At 43.7% G+C, this 16,484-nt stretch overlaps 1 non-coding gene across 1 annotated transcript; it reads right to left on the bottom strand.

The window, feature by feature from the left end:
* Positions 1-16,028: 16,028 nt before the first annotated feature.
* trnav-aac (transfer RNA valine (anticodon AAC)) lies at positions 16,029-16,101 on the bottom strand. Its single transcript has one exon. It is a non-coding gene; the product is annotated as a tRNA-Val (tRNA).
* Between the last annotated feature and the right edge of the window lie 383 nt (positions 16,102-16,484).

Genomic DNA, 16,484 nt, shown 5'->3' with positions numbered 1-16,484 from the left:
AGATCGAGTGATGAGGCTGAAACTTGAAATTGAGGGTGTTATGTATAATGTGATAAGTGGCTATGACCTAGAGGTGAAAGAGAAATTCTGGAAGGAGCTAGACGAAGTAGTTCTGAGCATCCCAGACAGCGAGAGAGTCGTGATTGGTGCAGATTGTAATGGACATATTGGTGAAGGAAATAGGGGTGATAAAGAAGGAAGGCAGGAGAGTACTTGGTGTATCTTCTGACAGGAAAGGAGAAAATGAGACTTGGTGGTGGAACCTCACAGTACAGGAAATTCTACAAGGAAAAAGGTTAGCTAAGAAGAAGTGGGACACTGAGAGGACCGAGGAGAGGCGAAAGGAATACATTGAGATGCGACACAGGGCAAAGGTAGAGGTGGCAAAGGCCAAACAAGAGGCATATGATCACAGGTATGGCAGGTTGGACACTAAAGAATGAGAAAAGGATCTATACAGGCGGGCCAGACAGAGGGATAGAGATGGGAAGGATAGTGCAGCAGGTTAGGGTGATTAAGGATAGAGATGGAAATAATGTTGACTGGTGCCAGCAGTGTGCTAACTAGATGGAAAGAATACTTCGAGGAGTTGATGAATGAGGAAAATGAGAGAGAAGGGAGAGCAGAAGAGGCAAGTGTGGTGGACCAGGAAGTGGCAATGATTAGTAAGGGGGAAGTGAGAAAGGCATTAAAGAGGATGAAAAATGGAAAGGCAGTTGGTCCTGATGACGTTCCTGTGGAGGTATGGAAGCATCTAGGAGAGGTGGCTGTGGAGTTTTTGACCAGCTTGTTCAATAGAATTCTAGTGCGTGAGAAGATGCCTGAGGAATGGAGGAAAAGTGTACTGGTGCCCATTTTTAAGAACAAAGGCGATGTGCAGAGCTGTGGGAACTATAGAGGAATAAAGTTGATGAGCCACACAATGAAGTTATGGGAAAGAGTAGTGGAGGCTAGACTCAGGACAGAAGTGAGTATTTGCGAGCAACAGTATGGTTTCATGCCTAGAAAGAGTACCACAGATGCATTATTTCCCTTGAGGATGTTGATGGAAAAGTACAGAGAAGGTCAGAAGGAGCTACATTGTGTCTTTGTAGAGCTAGAGAAAGCCTATGACATAGTACCCAGAGAGGAACTGTGGTACTGCATGCGGAAGTCTGGAGTGGCGAGAGAAGTATGTTAGAATAATACAGGACATGTACGAGGGCAGCAGAACAGCGGTGAGGTGTGCTGTAGGTGTGACAGACGAATTTAAGGTGGAGGTGGGACTGCATCAGGGATCAGCCCTGAGCCCCTTCCTTTTTGCAGTGGTGATGGATAGATGAGGTTAGACTGGAATCACCGTGGACCATGATGTTTGCAGATGACATTGTGATCTGCAGTGAAAGCAGGGAGCAGCTGGAGGAACAGTTAGAAAGATGGAGGCATGCACTGGAAAGCAGAGGAATGAAGATTAGCCGAAGTAAGACAGAATATATGTGCATGAATAAGATGGGTGGAGGGGGAAGAGTGAGGCTACAGGAAGAAGAGATAGCAAGGGTGGAGGACTTTAGATACTCGGGGTCAACTGTGCAGAGCAATGGGGAGTGTGGTCAGGAAGTGAAGAAACGGGTCCAAGCAGGTTGAAACGGGTGGAGGAAGGTGTCAGGTGTGTTATGTGACAGAAGAGTCTCTGCAAGGATGAAGGGCAAAGTTTATAAAACAGTGGTGAGGCCAGCCATGATGTACGGATTAGAGACAGTGGCACTGAAGAGACAACAGGAAGCAGAGTTGGAGGTGGCGGAAATGAAGATGTTGAGGTTCGCTCTCGGAGTGACCAGGTTGGATGAAATTAGAAATGAGCTCATCACAGGGACAGCCAAGGTTCGATGTTTTGGAGACAAAGTTAGAGAGAGCAGACTTCGATGGTTTGGACACGTCCAGTGGAGAAATAGTGAGTATATTGGTAGAAGGATGATGAAGATGGAGCTGCCAGGCAAGAGAGCTCGAGGAAGACCAAAGAGAAGGTTGATGGATGTCGTGAGGGAAGACATGATGGCAGTTGGTGTTCGAGAGGAGGATGCAGGAGATAGGCTTACATGGAAAAGGATGACGCGCTGTGGCGACCCCTAACGGGACAAGCCGTAAGGAAAGAAGAAGAAGAAGATTACGAGCAAGTCCTTTAACGTCTCGTCAACGTTTACATACCTGATGAAAGATAGACCCTCCATGGCTGAAGTCACGATACGAGCTTCTTGCTGGTCTTGGAACTGATTACTTTTGGAAAGCCCCCTGAGGTTTTCTATACACTGATGCTCTTTCATCACGTGACTGCGTACGTCACAAAGAGCGCAGCGTCTCCTTGGTTACACATACTGCACAGCTCGAACTGAAAAGACTGTGGAAAAATGGCAAACCTCAAAATAGGTTATATTCGAACGCTTATTTTCCCAACGAGTAAAAGTCAAACTAGCTCATTCACATCTTAATAAATATACCTAGAGAAAGTTGCCCGGATGTTTGATATTTGCCTAACATTCAGTTCTCACACGCTCGTACTCGGCCTCATTACAACATTTTTTACTATTTCACATGTGTAGTATGTGGAGGACAATTTCGGAAACTGTCTGTAAAAAAAAACTTGCAGCTGGATTTCTGGTCACTCCAAATGTAGATGTAATAATGGTAATAATGGCGCTTGAGTCGACATGTCGCTTTCAGTCTGTGTTAGGGACCGTCTACAAATTACACATCCCAGGAGGACAAATGTGGAACAAATCAGCATATATCAAATGATGTTTATTTTCATTGTGTTTGCTGTCGTAGTTGGCAATGAGAGTACACTACGTATTACAGGTCAAAATTTGCTGATATGTTGTTTTTTGGTTCCACTGTGTGTCATTAATTATCCAAAATATTCACCCAAAAATCAACAAAAACAACTTTTCTCATTCTTATTTCTGTAGTAGGTGGCAATGGGAGGCCACTACTTACTACAGGTCAAGGTTTGCTGATCGGGTTTGCTATCTGATAAGGTTTGCTCATAGAAAAACTGGATGCAATTAATTGACAAAAATAATCACCAAAAGGCAATAATCGTCAAACATATTCCTTAACATAACCATTATTGCTGTACTGTGATCATGTGTGCTGGGGTGCCATGCATTCTAATTGGGGAGACTGGCAGGGGTGGGAGCGAGACGGTCACGGGGCAATGATGACCCGCAACCCATTGCCAACTACAACAGCAATCAGAATGAAAAAAGTGTTTGGATTGATTTGCAGTGAAAATTGTCGTGTAACTTGTAGAGAGTTCTTGGCGAATGTCATGCAAATATCAAACATCTGGCTATCTTTCTGTTCGCTTCATCGGAGGGTCGCCCAAGGAATAAATATGCAGCACAGGCCATTTGGTTTCATTTGTCTCTCTTTTCCGGATTTGTCGTTTCGTTACTTTTGTTTTTGGAAGTTACCGTTTGCGCTACGTGGTGACTTCCAGTGTGTATCCTCTAAAATAAAAGCTCAAGTGCTTAAACTCGGAAGTCAACGTAAAAACTCAATTAACTTTACAAAGTAGAAAACAAATGGTGATAAAACGCTACCCCTTTCAATTTTAACGATGCTATCTTTTAATTTAAGCAAAAACATTAACTGAAAATTAACGACTCTGTGTTTGCATTTTCCATATATTTTAAATCAAAGTCAAAGGCATTGTTAGACCTAAAAAAAAAAGAAAAAGAAATAATGAAACAGTGTCAGCGGTTCTGCAAAAAAATGAGGACAAAAGGGGCAAAACGTTTGCAGCTGTTGTTAATGCTGATGAATAGACCATGGAAAACTTAATTTCAGTCGTTTAATTCAAAGGGTAAAGGTCAATATGTCAGCGAGGCGCTGACCTATTGGATGAACCAGCCGTGATCGAGCGAGCTTGTTAGCTCACTAGCTTGTGAGCTTGCGAACAGAATAAACAGTCAACTTGCCATTAAGTGTCTCTGTTGTGTGGAATACTGGACGGACCTAAAGCTGGTCCACCCGTCCGCGAGTCCACTATAGCGGCTAACAGATACTAGCCGCTAGTAGCAGGCCAATTCACACGGGGAGCCGTTCAAATCCCCGTCGGCTCACTCCGTGCGTCGCATAACACTTGATGATGCTTTTTTTTCGGGTTGTAGGGGGATAGCTAGATTAGCTAGACCAGGGGTGCCCACACTTTTTTAACATGCGAGCTACCTACAAAATGACCAAGTCAAAATGATCTACCTACTATAAAATTACAAAACAGACATTTAAGTTAAAATACATTGAGAATTTTTTATATGAACCATATATGGTAGTGTACCTTGCATAACTGGGAACCCATATTGCTGAACACAACAATTTTTTTGTCCATACCTTCCTCTGATGACTTGCACTGAATGGAATCAGCCAGAGATGCATAATCCGGACAGTCGCTGCTGACAGCTAGCCTCAAGCACACTTCCAAATGATCATCAGTCATGGTAGAACGGTACTTGGACTTGATGATCTTTGTGTGAGGAAACGCTGACTCGCATAAATAAGTTGAGCCGAATGATGCAGTCAAACAGGTTGCACGTTTCCTCATGTTGGGGTACTTCTCCTCTGTGAGTAAGCACCAGAACTGTCCATGAGCTTTGGACTTCAGCGCAATATCGGCTTGTAATGTCAAAATCTCCTCCTCTACTACAGTAGAATTGAGGTCAAAGAGTGTTGCCATTTTTGATGCGAGTGAAACAAGCTCAGCATCTTCCTGAAAAGGGTAGCACATGAACTCGATTGGCTTGAGTAATGGAAAGTCTTTAAATCGTTTGTCAAACTCTGACAGACAATTATCGATCTGTTCTGTGTTGCGTACGCTGTCAAGTTGCACACATGATTTCCCTTGCGTCTCCAACTCCGACACAAGGTTTTTGAAGTTTGCCAAATCGTGGCGCTGGAGCTTTGAGGAGAAATGTCGCATTTTTCGTTTGAAAGCTTTAATTGAGGTTATCATTTTGTTAGAAATATTGTAGAAGTTATCATTTATTTGCTTAGCTTGCATTAGTATTATGGACAATTTTTAGAAAGAAAGCTGTCTCGCCTTCAACAAGATGACTCAGCAGGAATCATCAGAAAGAAGGACGTGGCCGGGACGTGGCAGGTGTTGGTGCCATGTTTTCACCTTGAAACCCTCCCTTTAGTGTGTTGTGTCTTGTAAACTTAGAAACCTCCCTATTTCAAATAAATACAGGAGCGACGGGAGAGATTGTTTAGAGCGTGTTGAGAGGCTGTAATCTGAACAATCTCCCATGCGCCCTCCTCATGAGTAAAAGAAACAAGCGTCTTCATTCCTTTTGTGTCTATTTTTATAATGTTGGGTAAAATAAATCCAACACATTTTGATTGCAGTTTAATCTTTTCCTTGCAGCTCTAGGTTCAGTTCATTCAGCATGTTAGTCAGATCAGTTAAAAATGCCAAGTCCAGCAGCCACTGGTCATCATTTAATTGGCTATATTCTGCATGTTTAGCTTCACTGAGCAAAACTTTAATCTCCGGAGAGAGGTCTCGAAATCTTTGCAGGAGTTTCCCTCGACTGAGCCATCTGACATCAGTTTGCAACAGTCATTCTTGATAGTTGGAGAGCTCTGATCGAGGACAGTATTTCCTCTTGGTTTTTAAAGTCTTGGAACAACGAGTCCGCTGCTTCAACGAATGCCTCTTTCACCATCTCTCCATCTTGGAAGGATTTCTTGTTCTTAACGATTAACTGGCTCACCCGGAATGAAGCTTCGGTGGCTGCCTTTGCTTTCGAAATTCGCTGCATAAAAATTATTGCTGCCCGGACTATTGGGGTTTTAATTCGTTGGGAAGCCAATATCATCGTTTTTATGCATAGTCCAAAAATGCCGCTCCACATTTCCTTTTTCCGGAATAGGGATGTTGGACAGGCAGATGAGGCAAACGCACTTTGAAAATGACATCGTAAAAAAATAGTCCTCCTCCCATTCCGTATGGAAGTGGTACGTTTTCATCTTTTTACTTGGTCCAGCGCCCTCACACATTTTGACCCCTTAAGTTTAGTTTCTAAATTAAACGATAAGTCACTGGCTTGCAAGAAAGGCGCCGTTGTGTGCGCCTGCGCATGCCTGTCTGTGTACATCTGCATGACGCGATCTACCCACACTATCTTTGCAATCGACTGGTAGATCGCGATCGACGTATTGGGCACCGCTGGTCTCGAGCTCGATACATGTAGTTGTTATGTGTTGCCAAAATGACACCAATGTAATTAGTAGTTCTCGCCCGAAGGCACTGACCCCCAAACCCTGGACTGAGCTACATCGCTGCGTCTGCTTCCCCGCCGAGATAGACGGCCACGGGGATGCTAGATTTAACTTCGCACACGAACGTGAAATGAATTACCAGCCAGTCCCAAGTCGCTCATCAAATCTGCGATACGGACATTTGGTTTCTCGCGCGAAGTTAATTAGCTTTCACCCCCAGCCAGTCTCATCAACAAAGATTTTTTTTTGTGACACTGGCTGGATCACCAAGAAGGTGAGGAACCCGCTGTTTGGTGGCTCTTCATGAAGCAACAGTGACATTTGTTCCTTCTGTCTGGGGGGGGTTTTGGGGGTGTGGAAGCCACCCCTTTGGCGGCTGGCCATAAAAGCCAGAGCCCCCTATGTTTGCTGGCTCTCGTTTGACCAACTTGCCGAAGACTGGCCCAACCTCGCACCATGAGGTGGCGAGGACACATCAGACCCTTCCCCGCCGCAGGGCATCCTGCCAGCACTCCGAGCTACCCTTTTGGGTGCCTGGGCAAACTTCGTCGGGAAGGAAGCGGGCAGTGCACGTCCGCTCCGAACGGCTTGCATATAGCGGCATATGGGCTCCGGCCGCCCTGCCTGGGAAATTTGTTTTTTTCCTGCTCTTTTTTTTCCCTTCCTTTTCCGCCAAACCCACCTGTTCCCCGTGCAGACCAGACCGGCCAAACATCCGGGAAATCAACCAGCCTGCGTAAATTCTGTTCCATGCAAAGTAAATCCAGCTTGTGGTCTACTGAAAGTACAGATTAGTGCATATTTGTGTTTAGATTCGGAAGAACAGGAACCCTCAGCTCTATGCATTGTCAATACACGCTCATTCCACCCTCAGCCTCTTCCTACCAATGTTTGTCCTTCATTTTCTTTTTCCTGCCTTGTTTCCTTGTAGATTCCCCCTGGTAGAGCACATGTAATTTTCTCTAAAAATTCACGACCTGTATCATTTGTGTGTGTGTTTAGGTTCAACAAAAGACCTCTGGCTATCGAGAAGGCATCTAATTCCTGTAGCAACCTTCAGATTACAAGACAGATAAAAGGTTTGTCGTCGCTTTCTCCTAAATTTTATACGCCGAAAGTGAAACGGTGCCCTTCACTAGACAAAATAGCTTTATTTATCACGCTGAAACAGAAATCATGCTTTCCTTTCTGTTTTATGTTTCACTGCAATTTCCACACAATTTATGACGTACGCCATAAAGAAAATCACATTTTCTGTTGACGTGGCAATATTCTCACTCTGATTTTAATTTAGGACCAACATCACTGATTTTATTGACCACTTTAAACGGACTGATTTCGTCTTTCTTACATTGCATCCACACCCAGATGTCACCCTGTGTTGTCCTCCACAATGACAGCATTTGTCCTCCACCTTTTGGACAACTCTGTCTCCCTTGTGTCCATATCGCTGACATTTCGAACATCTGAGAAGTCGTACTGGAAAAATTATACTTTTGCGTCTGTTGAGACGTATAACAGGGCCGGCAAACCACAGCTCGAAAGATAAGCTGTCTTGAACCGAGGACCTTTCGCGTGTAAGGCGCAATATCAACATCCTCAAGGCAAACAATGCATCTGTGGTCCTCCTTCTAGGCAATAAACCATATTGTTGCTTGCAAATACAAATATTTCTGTCCTGAGTCTAGCCTCCACTACTCTTTCCCATAACTTCATTGTGGCTCATCAACTTTATTCCTCTATAGTTCCCACAGCTCTGCACATCACCGATGTTCTTAAAAATGGGCACAAGCACACTTTCCATTTTTCATCCTCGTTAATACCTTTCTAACTTCCCCCTTACTAATCATTGCCACTTCCTGGTCCACCACACTTGCCTCTTCTACTCTCCCTTCTCTCTCATTTTCTTCATTCATCAACTCCTCTAAGTATTATTTCCATCTAGCTAGCACACTGCTGGCACCAGTCAACATATTTCCATCTGTGTCCTTAATCACCCTAACCTGCTGCACATCCTTCCCATCTCTATCCCTCTGTCTGGCCAGCCTGTATAGATCCTTTTCTCCTTCTTTAGTGTCCAACCTGCCATATATGTCATCATATGCCTCGTTTGGCCTTTGCCACCTCTACCTTTGCCCTGTGTCGCATCTCAATGTATTCCTTTCGCCTCTTCTCGCTCCTCTCAGTGTCCCATTTCTTCTTAGCTAACCTTTTTCCTCGTATGGTTTCCTGTACTGTGAGGTTCCACCACCAAGTCTCCTTCTCTCCTTTCCTGCCAGAAGATACACCAAGTCCTCTCCTGCCTACCTCTCTGATCACCTTGGCTGGCTTGGCACATGCACACCACTAAGCTATGGGAACTTTCACTGCAGAACATCACCAGCACACCACGTACAACAGCTGCCTGACAAGCAAGAAAAGCTTTTTCCACCCAGTCTCAAACCAGGGACCTTTCCCGTGTTAGGCGAATGTGATAACCACTACTCTATGGAAACTGTGGTGGTTGTCGTGCCCAAAAGCGGACATGGATTAATTGACAGACCAGCCCACCAAGTAACCAACTCACAAGCAGAATCGAATATTTACAAATGACAAGTCAGTCACTGATAGTGTAGTGGTGCACTCGCCTGACTTTGGTGCTCGTCCTCAGAACTGTGAGGCTGACGCTCTAACCAGTTGTCCACCATGCCGCCTATAATAATAATAATAATAATAATAATAATAATAATAATAATAATAATAATAATAATAATAATAATAATAATAATAATAATAATAATAATAATAATAATAATAATAATAATAATAATAATAAGTCACTGATGGTGTAGTGGTACACTCGCCTGACTTTGGTGCAGGCAGCGTGGGTTCAGTTCCCACACACTGTGAATGTGAGTACGAATGGTTGTCCGTGTCTATATGTGCCCTGCGACTGACTGGCGACCAGTTCAGGGTGTAGTCCGCCTTTCGCCCGAAGTCAGCTGGGATAGGCTCCGGCGCCCCGCGACCCTAACCAAGATAAGCGGTGTTGACAATGGATGGATGGACAAATGATAAGTCATAATGGAGTATATTTAAGCATTACTGAAGTCAGAATTCTTTTGAGTAGTTATCAAGCCAACCATCTTTTCTTCGTATTTCTACCTCAATGGAATTCCGACAGCGATTTGTGATTTGAAGAAAGGAAGGAAACAAACAATGTGAACATATCCAATGCAGCACTCTGAATTGGGTTTCACACCATATGCAAAGCTGTACACGAGTTAGCCAGGATTTGATACTAGAATCTTCTGATCCGTCGTCAGATGCATTAGCCATTGTGCCACAAGCCCCAGAAAGGTATACAAGTCCCTGTGGAGGATTTTCACTGTTCCAGCAAAACAGCAACTGCAGGAGTTCACTCTTGCCGTGACCCGGATTTGAACCAGGCTTGTGGTATTTTATTAAAATTATTAAAAACATTTTTTTAATTCAAAATGGAAAATGTACTCTAATGGAAAATGTACTCTAATATGAGGATCATTTGAGTGTTTGTACCTCATTCAGCTGTTAAATGTGTAACTACAGTATTTGTGCAGACGACCCCAAGTTTCTTCCTCTCTCCTCCTTTGTTGGGGCTGCCACGTGGGAGATAGAACAAGTGGTCAAAAGGGTTCAGAGAATCCAACCGGATCCCAAGACAGGACATCCAGACTGGCTTTTCGTGCCCAATTTTACACGCTCTGAAGTACTTCAGTGGGCCCACAACTCCAACTACATTTTGGAAGGACATCGGTCAGCTGAAAGAAACAAGCGGTTGGCGGATCTTCATCGCTCCCCTACGCCTGTATACAAGTTGGACCAGATGGTTTGGCTCTCCTCCCGTGACCTTTCTCTCCAGACCGAATCACGGCATGCTTCATTGGTCCTTTTCCGGTCCTTTGTGCCTCCCTTTTCCAACTCCAACTCTCCAGCAACTATCACCTCCTCGTCCCCGGACCTTTTCTCAATCAGCACAAATCACTGCCTGCATATACAGCAAGCCTGCCAGATCCAGGAATCCAGCACCAGTAGTATCGTCCGTGGTACTCTTGTGATTCGTTCTCTTGTGTTCGATTGATTCCTTGGCTACCCGCATTTGTACTGACTCTCTTGTGTTCTCCTCCACCTCCAGTGTTCCTTACGCATGTTTGGCAAACAGAACAACCACGACACGACTGAAACTGTTGCTCTCGTGCTATCCGTTAGCAGGACCAGCAAACCGTCTCGCTGGCATTGCCATGCATTCAGGTGCATTGGCGTGTGCTCGACACTATGTGAAGGTAGGTCAAACGACTCCTCGTTAGTATAGTGGACAGTGTCTCCGCCTGTCACGTGGAAGCCTGGGGTTTGATTCCCTGATGGGGGGTTAACTTCAACTGGTCTTCAGCTTTTCGTGGGGCTTTTCTTTGTGGGAAAGCATCGAGGGTATGCACTCATGTCACATTCCCACTGGAACACGCCCCCTCATTGAGGTACCACTCGGAGTGAGTGGCAAAATATGCCTGCGTTCAACACATTCTGTAGGAGTTCCTTAGGAAATAAAAAAATTGAAATTTATTTTAGAATGATTCTCCTGAGGTCCGGGCCTGACGGTGGAGGTTGAGGTCTGCAGGATGGTAGATGATAATCGTTACTCTGTTCCTTTTGTCCTTCTCTGTTTTTTGTTTTAGGTTTTTCTGGTTATTGATTACGTCATGATTTATGTTCCAAAACGTCAAATGCAGTTTTTTTTCCGGGTTGGCTGGCAGCGCCCCTTAGTGCATGGTGGACCGGTCTGGACAACATGACCCAGCAGTTTCCATAGTGTAGTGGTTATCATGTTTACCTCACACGTGAAAGGTCTCTGGTTTGAAACTGGCTGCCTTTGTATTTTGTCATCTGCCATGATTAACTATGGGGAGAGATTTGTCTCAAAATGATTTCCACAAATATAGGTAGGGTAAGCGGAATTCATTCGGCTTTGGTTGGTAATAATTTTTCTTGACCTTGTTTCTTTTTTGCCATTGAAGACACAACAATGGGCATTTATGTCCTCAAAAAACATGCGTCAAGTGATGACTGCATGCTGGAGTGAAGTCATCAAGGTTTTGCAAAACTTACATCCTGTAGTGTAGCACTCGCCGTTGATTTTTGGACTCATTTATGTGTTCAATCTCAAATACCCCAGTGACCTCCGTTACACCTTTGAGGTAATGCAAAATATTATTATGGACATGGATGGGCGTAAACTCTTCAACAGAGCACTTGGACTGAAGAACAGTCTGCTCCTGTAAAAGGAGTCGTAAATGTGCTTCCAACAGAAAAAGTTAAATGTTTCTTGAATTTTTTACATGAAGTTGCCGTTTGTGAATTAAGTAGAAATTAATATGGCGACTTGTATTTTTTATGTAGTTTAATTTTGTAATAATTTATTTTTGCATAATTGTATGGTTTGTGTAATTGCATAATTAATTTTTAATATTTGATTTGTATGACTTTCTACTGACCTCTTTCATATTTATTTTATTGCTGTCAATGTAACCTGTGAAGTAGCAGACAATTGTACTTATTTGTGCCGTTTCTCAGTTTCAAACTGGAATTTTAAAGATGTTTCAAGGTTAAATATTAATTCACAAATACACAAGTTTTGTTTCTCAGTTTAGTCCAAATCAGTTGAGTTATAATATGTGTGGCTTCAATACATTTTGGGAAAGCAAATTTAAAAATATATTTACAGAGCTAAACGGGGTACAATACTTACCCTGTATTCTTTCCATCTATCAAGCACACGACTGGCACCAGTCAAGACAATTCCATCTCTATCCTTAATCATTCTAACCTGCTGCACATCCTTCCCATCTCTAACCCTCTGTCTGGCCAACCTGTAGAGATCATTTTCTCTTTCTTTTGTGTCCAACCTGGCATAAGTCATCATATGCCTCTTGTTTGGCCTTTGCCACCTCTACCTTTGCCCTACGTCGCATCTCAATGTATTCCTTTTGCCTCTCCTCGGTCCTTTCAGTGTCCCACTTCTTCTTAGCTAACCTCTTTCCTTGTATGATTTCCTGTACTATGAGGTTCCACCATCAAGTCCTATCCTCTCCTTTCCTGCCAGAAATTACACCAAGTAGTCTCCTGCCTGTCTCTCTGATCACCTTGCCTGTAGTAGTCCAGTCTTCTGGAAGCTCCTCCTGTCCACCGAGAGCCAGTCTCACCTCTTCCCAAAAAGCCGCACAACACTCTTCCTGCCTCAGCTTCCACCACAGGGTTCTCTGCTCTGCCTTTGTCTTATTCATCTTCCTCCCTACCACCAGAGTCATCTTACACACCACCATCATATGCTGTCAAGCCACACTCTCCCCTACCACTACCTTACAGTCGGTAACCTCCTTCAGATTACATCATCTGCACAAGATGTAATCCACCTGCGTGCTTCTATCTCCGCTCTTGTAGGTCACCCTATGTCCCTGCCTCTTCTGAAAAAAGTGTTCACTCCAGCCATTTCCCTCCTTTTTGCAAAGTCTACCACTATCTGTTCCTCCAAGTTCCTTTTTTGGATGCCGTACTTACCCATTACTTCTTCATCACCCCTATTTCCCTGACCAAAATGTCCATTACAATCTGCACCTATCACGACTCTCTGTCTGGGATGCTCAGAACTACTTTGTCTAGCTCCGTCCAGAATACCTCTTTCACCTCTAGGTCACATCCTACCTGTGGGCCATAGCCACTAATCACATTACACATAACACCCTCAATTTCAAGTTTCAGCCTCATCACTCGATCTGATACTCTTTTCACCTCCAAGACATTCTTAGCCAACTCTTCTTTTAAAATAACCCCGACTCCATTCCTCTTCCCATCTACACCATTGGAATATAATTTAAACCCATCTTTAACCCACAGTAGTTGAATTTAAGACGTTGCTAACCCTGGCCACGACCGACACTACATAATTCTTTGGATGAACACACATTTGTTTGGCAAAGCTTTAAGACAGATGCCATTCGTGACACAACCCTCTGTATTTACCCAGGGTTGGGACCAGCCGACAGTTTTCACTGGCTTGTGCCCCCCAATGGGCTACATTAAGAGAGGATCAAACCCAGGTCAGTGCAAATCATAGTCAATATTGAGCAACACATGACCAAACAGGTTTAAAGATTAATGTTCCCTGACCAGGGAATCGAACCCAGGCCACAGCGGATGAGAGCGCCGAATCCTAACCACTAGACCATCAGGGACTTCTGGTGCAGGAATTTCTCATTTCGGCAACACCTTTCCAAAATGAGAAATAAAGTACAATTTTGTGTGACAGAAGTGAAATATTTAGGTCATATGTTGACGGCAAGTGGGCGTCATGTGGACCCAATGAGAAAAGAAGCCATCTTGTCAGCTCCACAACCTGAAACAAAACGACGGATGATGTTTTTTTTTTTTTTTTTTTTTTGCCGGGGGGGGTGCTGTGCAATTCATGCAGGAGTTGGGTAGCTAATTACGCAGAGGTAGCAACACCTTTGCAAATTTGATTTATGAAACACCAATGACAATGACGGACAAAACTCCAATGGACAGAAGGCTCACTAATTGCTGTTGAGCTCCTGGCAAGGACAATCAAGCCCGCGTGTGTACCGAGTAGTGAGGATATTACCGGTGAGGACTATAAAAAATATTAGTCAACCTCTGTTGTCTGAAGCTAGCAGGTAGGAGAGGGTGGGGGGATGCAACGTATGTTTTATAAAATATTCGTCGCGGATCTATTATGACACTTCACTAACTGGCCCTGCTAATTATCTTGGAGCAATGGAATACATATATATTGTGCTGTTTCTGTAAGGCAGTGGTGTCAAACTCATTTTTGTCACGGACCACATTGTAGATACGGTTTTCCTCAGAAGGCCATTATGATTGGAAAACCATATCAATGTTTAATCTCCTCATCATATTATTACACATAGGCAACAAATTGATGGATAACTAGTTTTGAAATCAGAAGTCAAGGATAATTGTTTGTTCAACTATTGTTCAAGGAACTGTAAAAGGGGGTTGGAGGCAAAACATGGTAACAATAGTTCATTACTATTTATTACGTATGAATATTATAAAAACATTTTTAACAGATTTTAGCAAGAATCATGGAAGTTGAGACAAATGATTTGCTTTCGCGGGCCACATAAAATGATGTGGCCGGCCAGATCTGGCCCCCGGGCCTTGAGTTTGACACCTGTGCTCTAAGTGGTATCCATTCATGAACTGTACAGAAAGTGTTTTGTTTTACACAGAGGTGGGTAGTAACGTGCTACATTTACTCCAGTTACATTTACTCAAGAATTTACTTGACTCATTGCCAGTCAAAGAAAATCGTTAGACAGTCAAGATATTTGACCACAAGTAACGTTACAAAACTCAAATTGTGTTGTTATTTGTGGACAGGGGGGCACCTGGTGAGGACATACAACAACTAAGCAATAGGACAAGAGAGGACAGAAAAGGGCCGGACAGGATGTGGGAAATTAGCAAGGCGGTGCTACTGAGTGGTGCGGTGGGATTATTTTTTTTTCGTGTTTAAACCCCAAGAAGAACCTGTGAGATATCTTAATATAACCTCCGTTATTATTTGTGGTCCCAGCAAAAGAAATAAAGCCTATAGTACAGGATGTGGGAAATGCGCAAGGCGGTGTTACTGATGAGGGGTGCGGTGGGATGCTTTTATAGTGTCTAAACACGATTGGTTGTTATGTTCGCCGAACATGCGGAAGGTTCCTGTTTGGAAACGAGGCTGATGGGCTTTTTTGTTTGCCGAAAAGAAGAGCGCCACCAAAAGCTAAAGACCACATTATATCAACTCCCCGTCAGGGAATCAGACCCCGGTCTTCCGCGTGACAGACAGAGATACTGTCCACTATACTAACGAGGAGTCTTTTGCCCAGCAGTCACTGAGTGTCGAGCACACATCTATTTACCTGAACGCATCGGCAACTCCAGCTGGCGATGCAGTTTGCTGGTCCTGCTAACAGATAGCACGTTAGCAACAGTTTGAGTCATGTAGTGGTTGTTATGTTCGCCAAACGCGTCATTTGGCGAACATAACATGGAAACGAGGATGATGGGCTTTTTTGTTTTCCCGAAAAGAAGAGCCCCACCAAAAGATTTGACTCCCGACGGGGAGAAGGTTTTTGTCGAAGTTGTTTTTCAAGGCAGATTCATTTAAAAAATAATAACAACATTAAACAGGACTTGCTCATTGCTAAATATATTTTAGAAGTTATCATTTATTTGCTTAGCTTGCATTAGTATTATGGACGATTTTTAGAAAGGAAGATGTCTCGCCTTCAAGAAGATGACTCAGCGTCATCCGATGGAAGGGCGCCTTGACCAAGGACGTGATCGGATGTGGTCGGGGACGTGACAGGTGTTGGTCCCATGTTTTGTGTTGTGTCTTGCTGCTTAGAACGTTATGTCTTGTAAAAGCCTCCTATTTTCCAATAAATGCAGGAGCGACGGGAGAGATTGTTTCGAGGGTGTAAACTGAACAATGTCCCATACGCCCTCCTCATGACAAAGAGAAACCAGCGTCTTTATTCCTTTTGTGCATTTTTATTGGTGTTGGGTGAGATAAATCCAACACTCATACAAAGTTTTGACCCAGGAACCTTTCACACATGAGGTGCACAAGCACACCACTAAGATATGGTAACTTCGATGAAAGAACATCACCAGCACACCACATACAACAGCTCCCTGACAAGCAAGGAAGACAACACACAAGCTGTTTCCAACCGGTCTCGAACCAGGGACCTTTCACGTGTTAGGCGAACGTGATAACCACTACACTATGGAGGCTGTAGTACCCAGAAGCGGACATGGAGTTATTGACAGTCCAGCCCACCAAGTTTCCAACTCAAGCAGAATTGAATACTTACAAATGATACGCCATAATGGAGTATATTTAAGCATTACTGAAGTCCGAATTCTTTTGAGAGTGTTTTGAGCAGTTATCAAACCAACCATCTTTTCTTTGTATTTCTACATCAATGGAATTCCTACGGCCATTTGTTTATTCGTGCTATTCTTCTCTTTTCGGACACTAACCTGTCTTTGTTTTACAACAGGGGTTGGGGTCTTCAAAGAAGTCAGTTTTTTGTCTTAGGAGATAAGTGGACCATCTGTTCGGCTGCGTTAATTCCACGCTCGGATAATTCAACCTTAAGAACTGGCGTCCAGGA

Source organism: Phycodurus eques, unplaced genomic scaffold (genome assembly GCF_024500275.1).
Source record: "Phycodurus eques isolate BA_2022a unplaced genomic scaffold, UOR_Pequ_1.1 contig_131, whole genome shotgun sequence".
Lineage (NCBI taxonomy): Eukaryota > Metazoa > Chordata > Actinopteri > Syngnathiformes > Syngnathidae > Phycodurus > Phycodurus eques.
This window is presented reverse-complemented; position numbering and strand designations above follow the sequence as displayed.